Source organism: Protopterus annectens, chromosome 10.part0 (genome assembly GCF_019279795.1).
Source record: "Protopterus annectens isolate FY-2018-M chromosome 10.part0, PAN1.0, whole genome shotgun sequence".
NCBI classification, from domain to species: domain Eukaryota; kingdom Metazoa; phylum Chordata; order Ceratodontiformes; family Protopteridae; genus Protopterus; species Protopterus annectens.
This window is the reverse complement of record NC_056744.1, coordinates 112,514,973-112,534,081: the sequence shown is the minus strand read 5'-3', so window position 1 is coordinate 112,534,081 and position 19,109 is coordinate 112,514,973.

Sequence of the window (19,109 nt, the reverse complement as noted above, 5' to 3'; positions counted from 1 at the left end):
TGCATGCATTATGGGAGAAAGGATATAAAGAAAAAAAGAGAAAAAAACAGACTGCCTTAGATCAAGCTTCTCTTTTAAGTCTAATTGCAAACTCTTGCACAGAAAAGAGCTTCTGATATGCCTTCTCTGAGTGCAGAGGTGATAAAAAGTTAACTAATTCATATTTGAATGCTGTGCAATTGAAATAAGTGAATATATTAGCAATCATAATGGTCTTGGTGTAAGCTAGCAGTAAAGTCATTCTTCAAAGTCTCAAAGAGAATACCACCAATGTTAAAAAGATATATATATATATATATATATATATATATATATATATATATATATATATATATATATACGGTTCCCATTCAGAAGCCTGAAACATCATAAGCCTGAAAATCAAAATCCTGAAACCAAAAGCCTGAAAATTCAGAATCCTGAAAACTCAAAATCCTGAAAGCCCAAAATCCTGAAAGACCAAAATCCTGAAACTCAAAATCCTGAAAACACAAATAATGCTAATATGTCACTATAAAGACACTAATATCTACCAACTGACCCTGACCCTAACCCTAACCCTAAGGTCCGTCACTATCAGCACACTCACCTGACCAGCCCTAACCCTAACTCACTTAAACCGCCTAACCCCAATATTTGTCACTATTGCATACATGCCTAACCTGCCCTAACCCTAACTCACTTAAACCACCCCTAACCCTAACATAAAACCAACCGACACTTACCTGACCCCAACGCATGACCTAACACCACAGGGCTAACAATAGCAAAGCCACAATGACATCAGTATGTCTATTTTGTGTTTTCAGGATTTTGAGATTCAGGATTTTGGTCTTTCAGGATTTTGGGCTTTCAGGATTTTGAGTTTTCAGGATTCTGAATTTTCAGGCTTTTGGTTTCAGGATTTTGATTTTCAGGCTTATGATGTTTCAGGCTTCTGAATGGGAACCATATATACATATATATATATATATATATATATATATATATATATATATATATACATATATATATATATATATATATATATGGATTCACTTTATAATCTCGAAATACTGAAATATCAAATGCGGATATGTTGAATTTGTGGTTATGGTTTTATGGTATGTGACGTGGAATGTATTGTGTGGATAGTGTCTGGTTTAGTGTGTGGATTTACGTGAAATTTAAGGTAAGTGAGTATTGTGTAAGGGTTTTGGGTAGCTGTTTGAGTGTATGTGAGTGTGTTTGTAAGTTGTACATGTGGTTTAGGGTAGGCAGGTAAAAGCATGAGTGTTTAAGTGTTGAAAGTGGTGGTGTTTGTATATATGTGATGTGTGTCTGTGAGGGACTGTAGAATGTCTATTTGTGAGTTTACTGTCTTTTTCTGTTTGAGAGTTAGCATATATAAGTAGCGGGGATGTGGGGGGTGCAGCCCTCCACTTATTTGTAGCATAGCTTTGTTAATTTGTGTTGTTATGTTTGTGTGTGTTTTTTTTTTTGTAGTGTGGGTAGTGTGGTGTATGTGTAGTGTGGTGTATGGTGTGTTTAGCTTCACGATTTTTTACTTTCACGGTTTTGGGGTTTCGGTATTTTGAAGATTCGACTTTAGAGTCTTGATATACTGAAATTCGATGTTTCAGTATTTTGAGACTATAAAGGGAATATATATATCTATATATATATATATATATATATATATATATATATATATATATATATATATATATATATATATATATATATATAGATATATATATATACATATATTTCCAGTCTTCATTTCAGAGACTTAAATTCTGTAAGGTATCCAGCTGCTGTGGAGTGCAATATCAACACCTGTCACTTCATCTCTAATTCCCCTTCTCATGAACAGCACTACCTCACCCTCAAAAAGCCAAAGGAATCCCAGTAAAGGTCCTCTTCAAGTTTCTCCGGTTGTACTCATTCCAACCACTAACTGCCAAATATTATACCAAACACAAACACACATACTGTAACTTCAGATGCCTCTCCCAAACAACACCCCCCCACTATAATCCCTGCACTGCACTAACCACTCTTCCTAAATCCATGGTCCTAAACTATGGGAATCCACCCCCCCCCAATACAAAAGAGCTGCAATCCTCCTCCCTCACTTTCAGAGCTAAACATAAAACAATTCCTTCACATTAAATCATACTGTACTTGCCACACAGCAGGCCACATCACTAAGGGCCTGTAAATCTCGAGCCTTAATGTGTCTCAACTAACGTCACTTGTTATACCCTCCCTTGTCTTGACTGTCATTAACGTGCAGCATTTCCATCATGATTTAAACCTGAAATACGAGTGCGTAAAACTGTAAAATATACATTTCTCTCACAACTGATGCTACAGCTATTAATCGGTACTGTACAGTTTTTGATGTATATTATTACTTTCAGTTGTGTTTTTGATATGTACAGCTTTTTACCTCTCTGCTCTACTTTTTTCTTCTTTGTAAATGATTTTGCCTGGGCAGTAGCTGCAAATGGTCACCTGAGGTCAATGTACTACCCTGGGAAACAAATGTAAAATAAAAATAAAGTATTTATCTTATTTAAATTTAAAAATGAATATAGCAAAAAGATTATTTCTATATTTAATGTTTGTTAAGCAGGTAAGTGGATTGGTTAAGTGGACTAGTGATTATTGAGAAGCTGGCCTCACCTAATGAGTATATAGTTAGCTGTTCCCTCCACTTACTATGCAGTAGAAACTGAGATAATATAAGGTGGTCAGATGATTTAGTTATTGTTACAGAGAAAGCAAGTGTAAATTGTAGCCATCAAGCCATGGCCTGCAAATATAACAATATAAATATATATATATATATATATATATATATATATATATATATATATTTATTTATATACACACACACTAGACAATCTCGATGTACTGAAATGTTGAAATTCAGTACGTTGAGACCGAATAGTCAGGGGCGGCTCGTGGCATAGGGCTGCCGGACTGCAGCCCCCTCAAAAATAAAAAAGAGAAAGAAAAATGAAAAATAAAAAAAAAATTATTTTTCGAAATTCGCGGACTTCGCGCATGCGCAGTAGTCCCGACTACTGTCGGTCTATGCGCATGCTCAAGGCAGTCCGGCCGTCCCCATAGGGGGACACAAGGAGACGTCTGTGCACTTTTACAGTGCACAGACTCGCCAGGATTATGGGTCGCGTCCGGACTGCAAGAGCAGCAGCGACTCGGGACAGAGCATTAGGGATCTCTTCAGGAAGGAGCATTGGACTGCAAGAGCAGCAGCGACTCGGGACAGAGCATTAGGGATCTCGTCGGGAAGGAGCATTAGGATCTCGTCGGGCAGGAGCATTAGGATCTCGCGGGTCTTTCAGTATTGCGCGGGAAGGATGTACGTTAGCCTGGATATATTCAGGTAAGGTGCCTTTTAATTTACAATGTTTATTTGTGTATGGTGCTTATGCTTTTTAATTTACAATGTTTAGAGTTTGTGTATGGTGCTTATGCTGTATGCAGGTGTTAAAGACTTGAGTTCCCTACCCACCACCATTTGTAAAAAAATTTCAGATTTTTGCCTCATATTCGATCTGATCTGTTCCTCATAATATCTGTGGTTTGTAAATGTTGCAATGCTTGATATTTGATGGTGTAGTAGTAGCATTGTTGCCTCACAGCTGCAGGTTCTTGGGTTTGATTCTTGGCTGGGGTTCCTTCTTTGTGGGGTCTGTATCTTCTCCCTGTGTTTGTGTGGGTTTGCTTTTGTGTCCTCCCATGTTACAAAGACATGTCTGCATTATTTCTTCCTGGGCCTCTGCTGAAAATTGTTTATTTGTTCCAAGTCAGACTGTCCTGATTAAAAATGTTAAATAAAATTGACAGGCATTTGAATTTCAGACTTAAGGGTTTCTGAATGTTTAATTCCTTGCATATTTGATGGTGCAGTGGTAGTATTGTTGCCTCACAGCTATAGGTTTTCTGGTTTGATTCTTGGTTGGGGTGGCTTCTGTGTGGAGTCTGCATCTCCTCCATGTGTTTGTGTGGATTTGCTCTGGTGCCCTGCCATTTTACAAAGACGTGTCTGCAGTTTTAATCCCTGCTGAAAATTGGTTTTGTTCTGTCCGCAGTAAAATTGACAGGCATTTGAATTTCAGACTTCAGGTTTCTGAATGTTTTATTCCTTGCATAATTGATGGTGCGGTGGTAGTATTGTTGCCTCACAGCTATAGGTTTTCTGGTTTGATTCTTGGTTGGGGTGGCTTCTGTTGTGAGTCTGCATCTCCTGCCTGTGTTTGTGTGGATTTGCTCTGGTGCCCTGCCATTTTACAAAGATGTGTCTGCAGTTTTAATCCCTGCGTCTCTGCTGAAAATTGTTTTTGTTCTGTCCGCAGTAAAATTGACAGGCATTTGAATTTCAGACTGCAGGTTTCTGAATGTTTAATTCCTTGCATAATTGATGGTGCAGTGATAGTATTGTTGCCTCACAGCTATAGGTTTTCTGGTTTGATTCTTGGTTGGGGTGGCTTCTGTCTGCATCTCCTCCCTGTATTTGTGTGGATTTGCTCTGGTGCCCTGCCATTTTACAAAGACGTGTCTGCAGTATTAATCCCTGCGTCTCTGCTGAAAATCGTTTTGTTCTGTCCGCAGTAAAATTGACCGGCATTTGAATTTCAGACTTCAGGTTTCTGAATGTTTAATTTCTTGCAGATTTGATGGTGCAGTGGTAGTATTGTTGCCTCACAGCTATAGGTTTTCTGGTTTGATTCTTGGTTGGGGTGGCTTTTGTGTGGAGTCTGCATTTCCTCCCTGTGTTTGTGTGGATTTGCTCTGGTGCCCTGCCATTTTACAAAGACGTGTCTGCAGTATTAATCCCTGCGTCTCTGCTGAAAACTGTTTTTGTTCTGTCTGCAGTAAAATTGACCGGCATTTGAATTTCAGACTTCAGGTTTCTGAATGTTTAATTCCTTGCAGTTTTGATGGTGCAGTGGTAGTATTGTTGCCTCACAGCTATAGGTTTTCTGGTTTGATTCTTGGTTGGGGTGGCTTCTGTGTGGAGTCTGCATCTCCTCCCTGTGTTTGTGTGGATTTGCTCTGGTGCCCTGCCATTTTACAAAGACGTGTCTGCAGTATTAATCCCTGCGTCTCTGCTGAAAATTGTTTTTGTTCTGTCCGCAGTAAAATTGACCGGCATTTGAATTTCAGACTTCAGGTTTCTGAATGTTTAATTCCTTGCAGATTTGATGGTGCAGTGGTAGTATTGTTGTCTCACAGCTATAGGTTTTCTGGTTTGATTCTTGGTTGGGGTGGCTTCTGTGTGGAGTCTGCATCTTCTCCCTGTGTTTGTGTGGATTTGCTCTGGTGCCCTGCCATTTTACAAAGACGTGTCTGCAGTATTAATCCCTGCGTCTCTGCTGAAAATTGTTTTTGTTCTGTCCTTGACCGGCATTTGAATTTCAGACTTCAGGTTTCTGAATGTTTAATTCCTTGTAGATTTAATGGTGCAGTGGTAGTATTGTTGCCTCACAGCTATAGGTTTTCTGGTTTGATTCTTGGTTGGGGTGGATTCTGTGTGGAGTCTGCATCTCCTCCCTGTGTTTGTGTGGATTTGCTCTGGTGCCCTGCCATTTTACAAAGACGTGTCTGCAGTATTAATCCCTGCGTCTCTGCTGAAAATTGTTTTTGTTCTGTCCGCAGTAAAATTGACCGGCATTTGAATTTCAAACTTCATGTTCTTCAGAATACATAGTAGCACAACCTTTTTTTCTAGCAAATTTCTAAGTTTATAAGATGAATATTTTAAATTTGTCCCTATTTTTGGGACTGTATTCCCCCATTATTGGCTTTGTCCAGGTTTTTGTGCTAAGGTTGACAGCTATGGCAAGAACTGAATTCACTGAATATGGACTGTAGAACTGTGCATATTTACTGATAAACGTACACTGTAGAATTGTGCATATTTACTGATAATGGTGGACTGTAGAATTGTGCATATTTACTAATAATGGTGGACTGTGGAATTGTGCATATTTACTAATAATGGTGGACTGTAGAATTGTGTATATTTACTAATAATGGTGGACTGTGGAAGTCTGAGTAGACTTTTTTATGATAAATGTTCTCAACTGGGCAGTTTTGCCATTATGGGTGCATATGTTTTGTTTCATTGCTTACTGGAAAAATGTTCAAAACAAATTTAAAACACCCTCTAACAAGTGTACTGTATTGTACAAGGAATATAATTTCAGTACAATGAGGAAGGTGTATCAAAGAGCACATGTATGTTTCATATGCAAGGGGCCTATGATTCGAAAACAGCCCAAAATTAATCTTTATCCGCCACTGGCAAAATGTATTTTCTTTGATTGTGGGTTTCAATGCTGTTTCAATGAATGTGAGTTTCAAGGGCAGAGAAGTTTTAATGCTAAGTTTTCATTGTGAGACTGCATTGCTTTGTTTAACAGATGACTTAATGTTTGTGCTGTAAAATACAAAATAAAACTTTCAAATGAAGTCCAACTCATCATTGAAGTAAAGCAGTATGCACATTAGTGTTTATGGTAAATGGAGTGAAATAGCCAAGTAATGGCTCATTGGAATGGCTGCAGAGGCTCCATTCAACCATTATTTTGTCGGGGGTGGGCAGCAAACTCAGACAGGCCCAGCTGAACTATACCTCCCAACTGTCCAGATTTTCAAAGAATTAATAGATTTTTGCTTCTTATTTTTGGTTTGTTGTTCATAAAACTTGTAGTTTTAATTCCTAAATGATTTGCCAGAAGTCACTAAATAATAAGTTTCAGACTTCATAACCTTCATAAAAATGCATGTTAAAGTAAGAGCCGTTCTATCAACTGTCTCAATTTATACAAGAGCAATTTTAGTACTGTTTATATGTGCCCCAATATATTTGGCCTTGTTCAGATTTACTGCATTAACAGGTTGAGAGGTACATGCAAATAAATTGCTTTATAGAATTAGGCATAGCCAACCTCTCAACTGTCCCCAATTTTTGGCTCAAAATGTTGCTCTTCCCCCTAATAATCCCTCCGCAAAATAGCAATTTTGGAAGAAAACATGGAGGGTTTACAATTAAGAAATAACTGTAATAATCAAAGTTATAGATTACTTGAAATGCATGTAGATTCTTTTATTTTGTCAGCTGCTCAAGGTAGCAGTACTATTATTAAAGTGTCCCTTCTTTGACAGGTAGCAGCTGTATTGTGTGTCTATTTTATATTTTTGCATCACATTTTTGGTCCATTTTTCATAAAATTGTGTTTTTGGCAAATTAGTGACAAATCACTAAAGACTGAAGTTAGAAAATGACAGACATTTGAGTTTCAGATTTTATACCCTTCAGAAAATTCATACTAATGCAAGACCTATTCTATTATCTTTCTAAGTTTATTAGAGCAATATTTAAAAATTGTCCTTATTGTTGTGCCTTTGTCCCACTTCTGTGTATGGCTTTGTCCAGATTTCTTGCTCTTGAGGTTGAGAGGTATGACAAATGTGTCAGGGCCATCACAGTCAGCCAGAGAGACTTCAAATTGTGACATGCTTGTTGCACCCCACTCCCCATGTAGTGACTCTGGATGTGTCCAAGCAAGGCAAGGAGTAGTTGTATCTACCTTGGATGGGGAGGACACACTGCATAAGTACTACAGTGGCTTTTCATCTGTCCTTGATTTTGCAGAATGGTCTGGTTTCTGTCATATTTTTGTACTGTTGATTTATGCTTATTACTCAGATTTATGCTTATTACTCAAAGTGCCTGTTGCTCTGTGTTTAAGTAGCAATGCTTTAATGACCATAAGGTAAGCTTGTCTGACATCGTAAGATGCAAGTAAGCTTTAATAAGCATACTGTTAAAGAATTGCCAACATTGAAAGCCTTTCTGTTGTTGCCATGCAGAGAATACTTGACTAGATAATGTATAAGCCTTGGGTATTAAAGGACAGGATTCCATTATTTTAAAAAGCTCATTACACTTGTTGGAGACTTCCAGTCATCTCTACAGACTTTACCCGTAAACTAAACAGAATGCCAATCATGTGTGGTCCATAACCTGTACAGTAATCCTTTAAGCAATGTATCTTGAGCTTGTTTCTTGTTTGCTTTTCATTTTTACTTTTATCATGTTTTCCCCATGAAACAAGTTGTCAGGCAGCAGGTCTTTTTGGATAAGAAACATTTTTACAAGTGGGGCATCACATAGATTTCTACTTTCAGCATGTTGCTTGGTACTTTAATAAAGCTGAATATATTATAATTAGAACTGCAGTGCAAGGAGAAGTGGTTTGAGTTGAGTGCTTCTGGTTTTTCTTATACTTGATTTTGACTGGCATTCCAGTAATGTATTTAAAAAGTAATTTATTTTTTCATGCCTCACAACCTTTTGTTTCCATCTAGATATTAAGTAAGCTGTCATGCAGCCAATGCATTGAAATATTTTTATTCTTCTACACTTATTTTTGTCTTGATTGGACTTTCATAATGATGGTTTGCCACCCAGGGCAGCGTATTTAATTAAAGTTAGTTTTTTGTGGTTTTGTGCATAGCTCCTCCCCTTTATGGTTGACCACACCCCTTCCCTTTGACCCCACCCATTCAGCGTCTCCTGCAGCCCCCCTGTGATTTGAAGTCACCAGCCGCCACTGCGAATAGTGCAAAGTGCAGTTAACCGAAACTACACTATGCCGAATCCACAGCTATCGTGGTGTCATGTTCGTGACGTGTGGTGCGGTTTGTGGATTTATCTGGGGTTTCAGGTAAGTGTTGTGTGTTTGAGGATAAAGGGTAGGGATTTTAGTGTGTGTGAGTGTCTGTGGTGGTGTCTGTTGTGTGTTTGTCTGTTTAGTGCGACCTCGGAGTTAGAATATATAAGTAGGGGGGTATGGGGGGGGTGCAGAGGTGCTTGCCCCCCTGCTTATAGGTAGCTTAAGTGTGTTTGTGTGTGCTGTTATGTTTGTTTAGTTAGGTAGGTGTATGTGTGTGTGTGTGTGTGATTATGTCCTGGTTTGTGTGTGTGTGTGAATGGTCGCGATTGTAGTATTCATGATTGTGGGTTTTCGTGTATGTGGTTTTTCGACTATTCAGTCTCGAAATACTGAAATTTGACATTTCAGTATTTCGAGATTGTATAGTGAATCCATATATATATATATATATATATATATATATATACATATATGTATGTGTGTATATATATATATATATATATATATATATATATATGAGGTTTTTGTGATATAAAAAAATGAGACACAATAAATCATTTCAAAACTTTTCCCACCTTTAATGAGACCTATAACCTGTACAATTCAATTGAAAAACAAACAAATATGTTAGGGGAAACATATAAAAAATAAAAAATGTACAATATGTTGGTTGCACTTTAATACTTTATTGTGTGCACACCCTTAAACTAATACTTTGTTGAAGCACCTTTTGATTTAATTACATCATTCAGTCTTCTTGGGTACACACCTGTCATCAATCAAAGAGACTCTGATTAACCCCAAATAAAGTTCAGCTGTCCTAGTGGGATTTTCCTTACATTTACTTAGATGTCTGCTACAGCAAAAGCCATGGTTCACAGAGAGCTTACAAAGCATCAAAGGGGTCGCTTTGTTGAAAGATATCAGTCAGGAGAAGGTACAAAAAAATTTCCACAGCATTGGATATACCATGGAACACAGTGAAGACAGTCATCAACAAGTGGAGAAAAATATGGAACATCAGTGAGGTTGCAAAAAACTGGACGTCCCTCCAAAGTTGATAAAAAGTCAAGACAAAAACTGGTCAGGGAGGCTGCCAAGAGACCTACAGCAACACTGAAGGAGATGCAGGAATTTCTGGCAAGTACTGGTTGTGTACTACATGTGACAACAATCTCCGATATTTTCCATATGTCTGGACTATGTGGTAGGATTGCAAGACGAAAGCCTTTTCTTACACAGAAAAACATCCAGGCCCAGCTAAAATTTGCAAAACAATACGTCAAGTCTCCCAAAAGCATGTGGGAAAATGTGTTGTGGCCTGAGGAAATCAAGGTTTAACATTTTGGCTACAATTCCAAAAGGTATGTTTGACGCAAAAACAACACTTTGCATTACCAAAAGAACACCATCCCCATGGTGAAGCATGGTGGTGGCAGTATCATGCTTTGTGGTTGCTTTTCTTCATCTGGAACTGGGGCTTTAGTCAAGGTGAAGGGAACTATGAACAGCTCTAAATACCAGTCAGTTTTGGCCCAAAACCTTCAGGCGTCTACTAGAAAGCTGAAAATGAAGAAGAATTTCACCTTTCAACATGACAATGACCCCAAGAATACATCCAAATCAATAAAAGAATGGCTTCACCAGAAGAAAATTAAAGTTTTGAAATGGCCCAGTCAGAGCCCAGATCTAAATCCAATAGAAAATCTGTGGGGTGACCTGAAGGGGGCTGTGCACAATCAATGCCCTGCAATCTGACAGATTTTTAGCACTTTTGCAAGGAAGAGTAGCCAAATATTGCCAAGTCAAGATGTTCCATGCTGATCGACTCCTACCCAAGAAGACTGGATGATGTAATTAAATCAAAAGGTGCTTCAACAAAGTATTAGTTTAAGGGTGTGCACACATAACAAAGTATTAGTTTAAGGGTGTCCACACTTATGCAACCAGCATATTGTACATTTTTTATTTTTTTTTTATATTTTTTCCCCCTAACTGATTTGTTTGTTTTTCAATTGAATTGTACAGGTAATAGGTCAGATTAAAGGTAGGAAAAGTTTTGAAATGATTTATTGTGGTCTCATTTTTTATATCACAAAAACCTGGCATTTTAACAGGGCTGTGTAAACTTTTTATATCCAGTGTGTGTGTGTGTGCGTGTGTGTGTGTGTGTGTGTGTGTGTGTGTGTGTGTGTGTGTGTGTGTGTGTGTGTGTGTGTGTGCATATATATATATATATATATATATATATATATATATATATAGATCTATATATATATATATATATATGTATATATATATATATATATATATACATAGATCTATATATATATATACATATATATATACATACATATATATATATAGACCTATAGATATATATATATATATCTATATACATATATATATATATATATATATAGGTAGATACACACACACACATATATATATATCTATTTGTGTGTGCGTGTGTGTGTGTGTGTGTGTGTGTGTGTGTGTTTATGTGTGTGTGTTTGCTATACAGGCTGCTAATAATGCATTACAGGCTGCTAATAATGCATCAGAGACTTTGCTTACTTTAAGGAAGAATTGAGTATTGCTACTTGAAGTAAAATAAATAAAACTGAAAACAATTCTTAACACTTAATCCCATTATTTAGACGACTAACTGCAGTGCAATCAATTACTCTGCAGCTGGTAACTCTATACTCAAAAGAATCTTTGCAGCATTCAATTGAGCCACAGATTTTCACTCTGCACGAAGCCCGACTCCCACTGCTTTAACCTACACCTCGCTACCCACTAGTTTCTCTCGTAGCTCTATTAACCTCTGCATGTCCTCACAGTGCAAGCCAATCTCCTTTGCTCAGATGATGTAGGTGTGTGTATCTGTGGTTTGTTTTTCTTCTTAAAAAAAAAAAATTCTGTAGCATGGAAGCTCAAAAAATACTTCTGTGATTTTAAAAATTCTTGACCTATAACCTTTATTTTTTCATACCACACCACCCAAAGTCTAAACCTTACAGACCATGATCACCATACTTGTTCTACATGCCTTCCTATACAGCACTTACATCTCTGCCCACATATTCTAGAAAAGGCACTAGGCCTAAACAATAATTACTGGATGAATCTGTCTGTATGCGTGTTTGATGCCTCTCTCATAGAAGCAGAAGTTTATTATTACCACTGCTCTTTGTAACATGCTAATTACAGTTGCACCTATTATGTCTTGTATTTTATTAGCTCTCTGTTGAATTAATATTCTGCTTGGTGTATGCACCCTGTAAAACATGAACAGCTTTAAAAAAATGTTTTCAAGCTCTGTCATGGAACACTATAAATAAGGCCTTCACTCACTGAATGGTAATATCTCATGTAGTTTATAAGTAAACATGTTTAGTATAAAAGCTGATAAAATGATGCAGATAGAAATACTCAGTGCACTCAAATGAGTACATTTTTTCTAGGCATTTCTTGGCAACTTTGTTACTCAAGGAGAACAGAATGTTTACAAGTGCCTAAACTAATGTTTACTGTACAGAGCTATAAAACGTGTTTATGTGATAAGAATGTGTCTCTAAAAGTCACAGTTTTATGGTTTTAAGTGGCAATAGCTCAAAATAATGGGAACCTTCCTGTGTATACAGGAACAACATTTTGATTCTTGAGTACACTTTTTAAATGATGGGCAGGTAGTAGGGGCAGTAGCATTAGGTCTGAGTAGAAAATGCAAATTTCTAGCTACACCCCTGCTTTGATAGACATATGCTTGCAAAAGAGTGGAAGCTGTTACTATGAATACTGCAACACAGCCTATGTGCTGACTGCTGCTGTTACTAATTATTTACTTAAAGATGCTATCCGCATGGCTTTCCTTTTGGGCTTTGACTAAACCTACATTTGAGCACATACAGGAAAGGTGGGAATATCTTTAGGGTTCTCATCCCAGAGGGAAACAGTTAAGTACAGTGATGCATTACTATTTTTAGAGAAAAAAATCCGGCTGCTATAAATTTGGGTTTTGGCCTGCAAGTGTACACCTGGTGTTGACATCCATTTTGTTGAGCTAGAGTGAGTGAAGATGTTTTGCTCTTTCAGATAAGGTCTATAAGATTTCCCCAAAAATCAGTTACCCTGATTTTTTTTACTTTCTTTTACCTGTGACAGAATATGCTGCTATTTCTGGTATCAGTATTTTAAAATCATCTTCCTGTGTGTTGGAAGCTGTTATGTTTGTAATAATCCTTGCAGCTCCTTACCCTCTGCCTGATGAGTACATGAGGCCAGACGTACTACTATTTGTCCCTGAGCAGTTACCAGGATACCACCATGGCTAGCTGACATGAGGCTTCCAATGCATAAAACCTAGGAAAAAACTAAGCTGGAACTTCCTTTAGTTCTGGGGAAGACAGCATTACAAATCAGTGATGCTAGTCCATTTCATTCAGAGCATGAGCTGCTATTGGTTTCTGTAACCTGGCAACCAGACAGGCTTTTCACCTGCTCATGAATACAAAATAAGTCTATCTACGTATGACTCCAATTATATGTTCAAAGCATGATGCAATTGATTCAGTGTGTCCTTTGCCAAAATGCAGCACTTCTAGGGGGAATACTGAGTATTCCTCAGTATTCCTATGTACTCCTATATATTCCTAGAGTGAAAAATAAGTATTCCCCAGTATTCCTATATATTGCTATATATTACTAGAGGGAATACTGAGCATTCCTCACTATTCCTATATGTTGTTGTTGTGTCTTTCGGCTTTTCCCGGTTAGGGGTCGCCACAGCGGATCTCCGGTCCGCTAATGATTGGTAGTTGATTTTTATGTGCCGAGTTACCAGCCCTGATGCACAACCTTCAACGAAGGTATGCCCATTCACGCATGTCTCCACGCAGAAGATGCTCTAGCTGAAAATTGAACCGGACAGCGTCTTACTGTATATACTCCTATATATTCCTAGAGGGAATACTGAGTATTCCTCAGTATTCCTATATACTCTTATGTATTTCTAGAGTGAATACTGAGTATTCCTCAGTATTCCTAATATACTCATATATATTCCTAGGGGGAATACTGAGTATTCTTCAGTATTCCTATATACTCCTAAATAATCCTAGAGGGAACTGAATAAGGAGTTTAAAACCAAACTGTCTAGCTGAACCGTTACAGTGAATGTATAAACAGCTAGCACATGACAATGTATACATTTTATTGAAGTAGTTCCCAGTATTTGCTAATAGCTATCACTTCATATATGTTATTTCATCATGTGCAAAGTGCCACATTGCCCCTTGAAATTATCATTACAATGGTGGACTTCAGCTCTGTAACTGTAGCAGTAACCCTGGAAGGCCATGTCCTGTGCAAGCAGTGCTGTCATTCTTGCTGAGCTAATGGAAATAAAACTGCTTTTTTCCCTTACACAGTAGCTTTATATTGGAGTCATTTTAGCCAATTATCTTTTTGTTAGATAAGACTAAACTAATAAACATAAAGTTAATACAACCTCAGAGCATTCCACCAAAAATAAACAAATAAACAAACAAAATAAAATCGTAATACATTGATTACTGGCAACAAAAGTGAAGAGATCAGCAAATCAGCCTACGCAAACAACATATTAATGGGCTTCATTAAACATAATAAAACAGCAAGCTTTCATTGTGATTCACAGATTATTTATTGTCTGTTTTGGTCTGACTGAACTTACAACTTTGCACCAAAATTCTAAATGGCAGAATTTTTGGACCAAAAACAGAGGTGGACAGGGTGATCATGCTTACCTCTAAACTGAAGTGACTGAAGAGGTAAGGTCAGTTAGTAGGCTGCTGCAGGGAACAAAGTCCCCTGTACTGGGGTATGGGTCTGAACAAGCCTCAAAACTTTCAACTGAAAATTTATTTTTAATTCTGTCAGCATAATCATTCTTGGTTTAAAATGTGCAGTATAACTGCCTGCTTTGCAATAAAGTCAGCTATGCTGCAGTTTGAGAAAAATGAGTGAAGTGAAGTCTAAGTTTAGACATTTATGATTTTACCCTATTACTCTGTGCTTCTTTCTCTTGCTTAGAGAAGCTAACATACGACTTAAAGAGTGGTGTTAGCTAGGAAAAAGCAAATTAACTGTGGGAAGCAACCGTACTTTAAAATGCATGTGACCTCTGCCACTGTCATTAACTCTCTGGGGCTGGCATACAGATAGCACTAAGGACTGTTGTTTCTTATGTAAAAAAGACTTCACTGATAACCACTTGCTGTGAGATCAGCAGACTATGATTCTGAATAGCAAAGAGATAGAGATGCCACATTTTTTCTTTTACAGTTCTGAAAACAAACAACAGCTATTTCTGGACCAGTAAGTCATGTCCAATCAAAGGGCTTAAATGTGTGTGTGTGTGTGTGTGTGTGTGTGTGTGTGTGTGTGTGTGTGTGTGTGTGCGCGTGTCTGTGTGTGTGCGCGTGTGTGTGCATGTGTGCTCGAGCACACTCATGAGCATGTGTGCGCGAGGATCCAAAGGTGAGGATGCCTTATGCACCCACAAGTGGTGTGAAGTAACAGCGTGACTATCGGTGACTTTACGTCTGCAGCTTTTGTGCACATGGAAACGGACTGAGATGAATGAGCACTGAGAACTGTAAATAACTGGTTGACAGGTCGGAAACAGCTTAATCATTTTGTTTTATTACACAGATAGCTACTGTAACATAAGCTTCTAACTTGTTGTTTTGACCTCTTAAATTTCCGGTGTCAGTTAAATGTTATCTTTCTCTCACAGCAGTAACTAATCTTAACTAGCATGTTATCAGATTTGTTTATAATTTTATTTTGTTTTGTATCTGTGCTACCTTTATTTGACATTTTCAAATTATTGTTTCAATGTGTTGTATCTGAAGTTTGTAAGAGTTCTGTTTTATCCGTGTTTTGAAGTTATGTAGAGGATATTTTCTTCCTGGTCTCCACAGAAAATATCTAATAACCAGTCCTACCATCTTGGTTAACTAACATAAATCAATCAATCAATCAATCATTCAATTAACCAATCATCTTCACACAGACAAATGAACCTGTTGACTGAATCACATGTATATTGTTAAAGGCTATCCTTAGGCAAAGGTAGCTAGAATTATTTGGGTCTGTAATTACCTAACCAAAGCAGACTGCTGGTTAGTTAGAATTCTCATTGCAGACCACTCATTTTATTTATCTGGTAACTAGGTGTGTACAGTGATTTAAGGACCCTTTTCACTTATGCCCTTGGGTCACAGGCACAGATAAATTTAAAATTTAGGTTCAGTGATGAAGTGAGTTCAGAATCACGGCATTCATTGGTTGAACAGCACTGTGTGTATCTTTAGGTTATATTGGGTAGACACGATGGCAGTATATGTAGCTTAAACTTTAACCCATGAACACATTACTTAGAAATATAATAGAATGCTGTGCGTTTCCTTTACTCTAGCATAAGGACATTTACACAGGAGACGTATGAATGGAATGATGATAAATCAGCAAGCAAAGGAGAGTAGTTTTGCTGCAACTGAATTCATCCTCAAGTCTTGGTTAGTACCTTCATAAGGTGGACCCTGTGTTCACAAAATCTCACCAAGACGACACTGATATATAGACTGTATTTTATATAGCATATATCATGGACAGAATAAGGTTAAAAAAGGCCCAATCCTGGTAGGCACATTGGTGCCAGGACTAGAAAAAATGACAATGCAGAATCCTAAAACACGGAAACATTCCAACAATAAGGCTAGACTAGGCTCAGGGGGAGGATGCCCCCCGTTGTAGAAGGAAGTAGTAGTCCATAAAAATCACAAAAATTGATAGACCAAAAAAGATGATAGCGCGGACTATTGAGGATAAGAAAGAAATTATGTACTGTTACTATTCTGCAAGAAGCCCAGAATTTCCAGGAAGAAGAGACACAAAAAGATTGAGAGAGAAATTAGAGGAAAGGAAAATGCTTGCATAAGAAAAACTGTCAAAAGCTTCAAATGCAAATTTGTGTTCATTAATATAACAGATTTATGAAAAAAACATTATATAGACCAAGAAACCTTGGGCAATTTGTTAAAAGAAGCAACTAAGAAAGTGCAAAAATATAAAGAACAAAATTTAGAGAATGTTGAAAGGTATAAAAAAGAAATAGGGATATGGTAAAGAAAGATAGAGCTGATATGGTGCAATAGTTATGCAAAGGAAAAAGGCAAATTAATCAATATAAAAAAGCAGCCCCTAAGATATCTGAAGAGAAATAGGTTTACCTTTAAAGAGTCGAATTGCACATGTGCAAACATGTATAACGGTGACTTATAAAAGCGAAATTCAACCGGAAAAATAAAAAAATATCGAAAAACAAATAATGGAATTTCTTTTCGCTTTTTTTTGACATATAACCACCACAAGCATTTCCCTGTGTTTACCATCATGCCATGAACGTAAAATCAAACAAAACAGTGATTCCTTCGACGAATGTGCCACATTAAAGTCCCGTGTTTACAGTAATCAATATATAACTTCCTCAATTGTATTGTCAGTAATCGTTAATAAAGTGATGTCATCCAGATTACTGAGTGCAAGGAAGAATACCATTAGGAGAAGGAGCAGTATTTTCCAACTAATTTAACGAATCCCCTAGGAGTGAACTCAGTACGTTTTGTCAATAGATTTGTAAAAGATGCTTCTTTATCCAATAATCTCCTACGTTTTGGTGAGGAAGGCAGACATAACATAATTCTACGTCTCAAATCATCAACATGATTTTGTTTGAGTTGTACAGCTTGCAGTATGCCAAGCATATAGAGTGTTCTCTTACCCAACAAACTATGTAGTTGCCTATGCCAACCCTCAACTGCATTCTGGCTACGAGGGCAGCCCATACCACAGGTGTCATATTGATTCCAAAAAGTGTAATCAAACAAAGGAGGCACTCGTTCACTTGTGTTTCCCCTCATACCATAGCACCGTGGCCTGCCATATATATAGATTTCCTTAAAAAAGTTACACAGTGGCCTACCCTCCGGCATGTCAGCTTCGATTTCTTGAAAAGTGTTACATATGTCCCCAGGGTCAATAAACGCTAATGCAGGTATCTCCTTGCACAGCATTGCAAAGGAGATACTACTACCAAAGTGTCCTGCCAAATGTAAACGTTGAATATTTCTCCACAAAATTTGGCACAAATGAAACCAACAGCCCTTGGTTAATGTGTTAGGCAAATGTTTCTGAATGGAATTCACTGCAGCCCTTTCAAAATCAGTTAATACCATACTGGGAAGCAATCTAAATTCATTTTCACTGCACAATTGCAACACGATTCTCCAAAACATATCATAACATATTTCACTTTTGCTGGGCAGTATCCCATACACAACAGGTACCACCTTTCGGTTCATTTCACCTGTCAGTGCGCAGTGTAATGTATACACTTGTCTACATTCAGTAGTGCTGATAGGGAAGGTCCCATCTGCCATGAGGTATTCTGACTCACAAAGCATATTCATATTATCCCTGGTGGTTATGACAACAACATTGGTATCACCTTCATTATCTGCACTATGTTTGATAATGAAGGAACCGGTCTTCAAAGGTAGCATGTCAGCACTCACTCCCCTAGGATTATGGAAGCCATTACACATTTCCAATTTCTTCCTATACCTCTGCCTCCCAATGAAACGTTTGTTTAAGGGCACTGGTATTTGGTAACTCATTGACAACATCACTTGATGTACCAGCTAGGACTTCAGCAACTATTTTACAGGGATCCTCCACAGATTGCTCAGCACGACGTTTCAACTGTTCTTTTACTCTCATCACCTCCTCTTGCACTACATCAGGGGCATAGTAATGTGGCGTGCTTTTCATCAACTTATAGCCATGTACATCTCTTTCAGTTACACATCTACCCTTACACCTTTGTTTATTTTTTCTTGTACAACACCAATATTGCTTGACCTGAACAGCCTTCTGGTAATACTGATACCCGTCAACTAGCAACAATTCCCAACCCTTCTGAGTCCTACTTGTGCTGTATACTGCATTAACTGTGCCTGGTGCATATTCCTGCGAAGTTCCTTCCCCAGCCTGTAACACATGATATAAACATTCACAACTGTAAACTTCTGCACTGTACAAACACAACATTTCATACACTTTCTACTACTTCGTATGCCATAGTAACATTACAAGATTATGAAAACTGTTAATCTGACATGGTATGGCTACCTAAAGTTACATATAAATTCAAGTACATATAGTTCGAACATATAGTGATCAGGATACTTAAGACAGCTTGCACATATTTGAAACAGTATTATTGATATATGCCAAATCATTTTACTTGCTGTTTCTAATAAATGGTATACATTGTTACCTCCATAATCCTCTGATTCC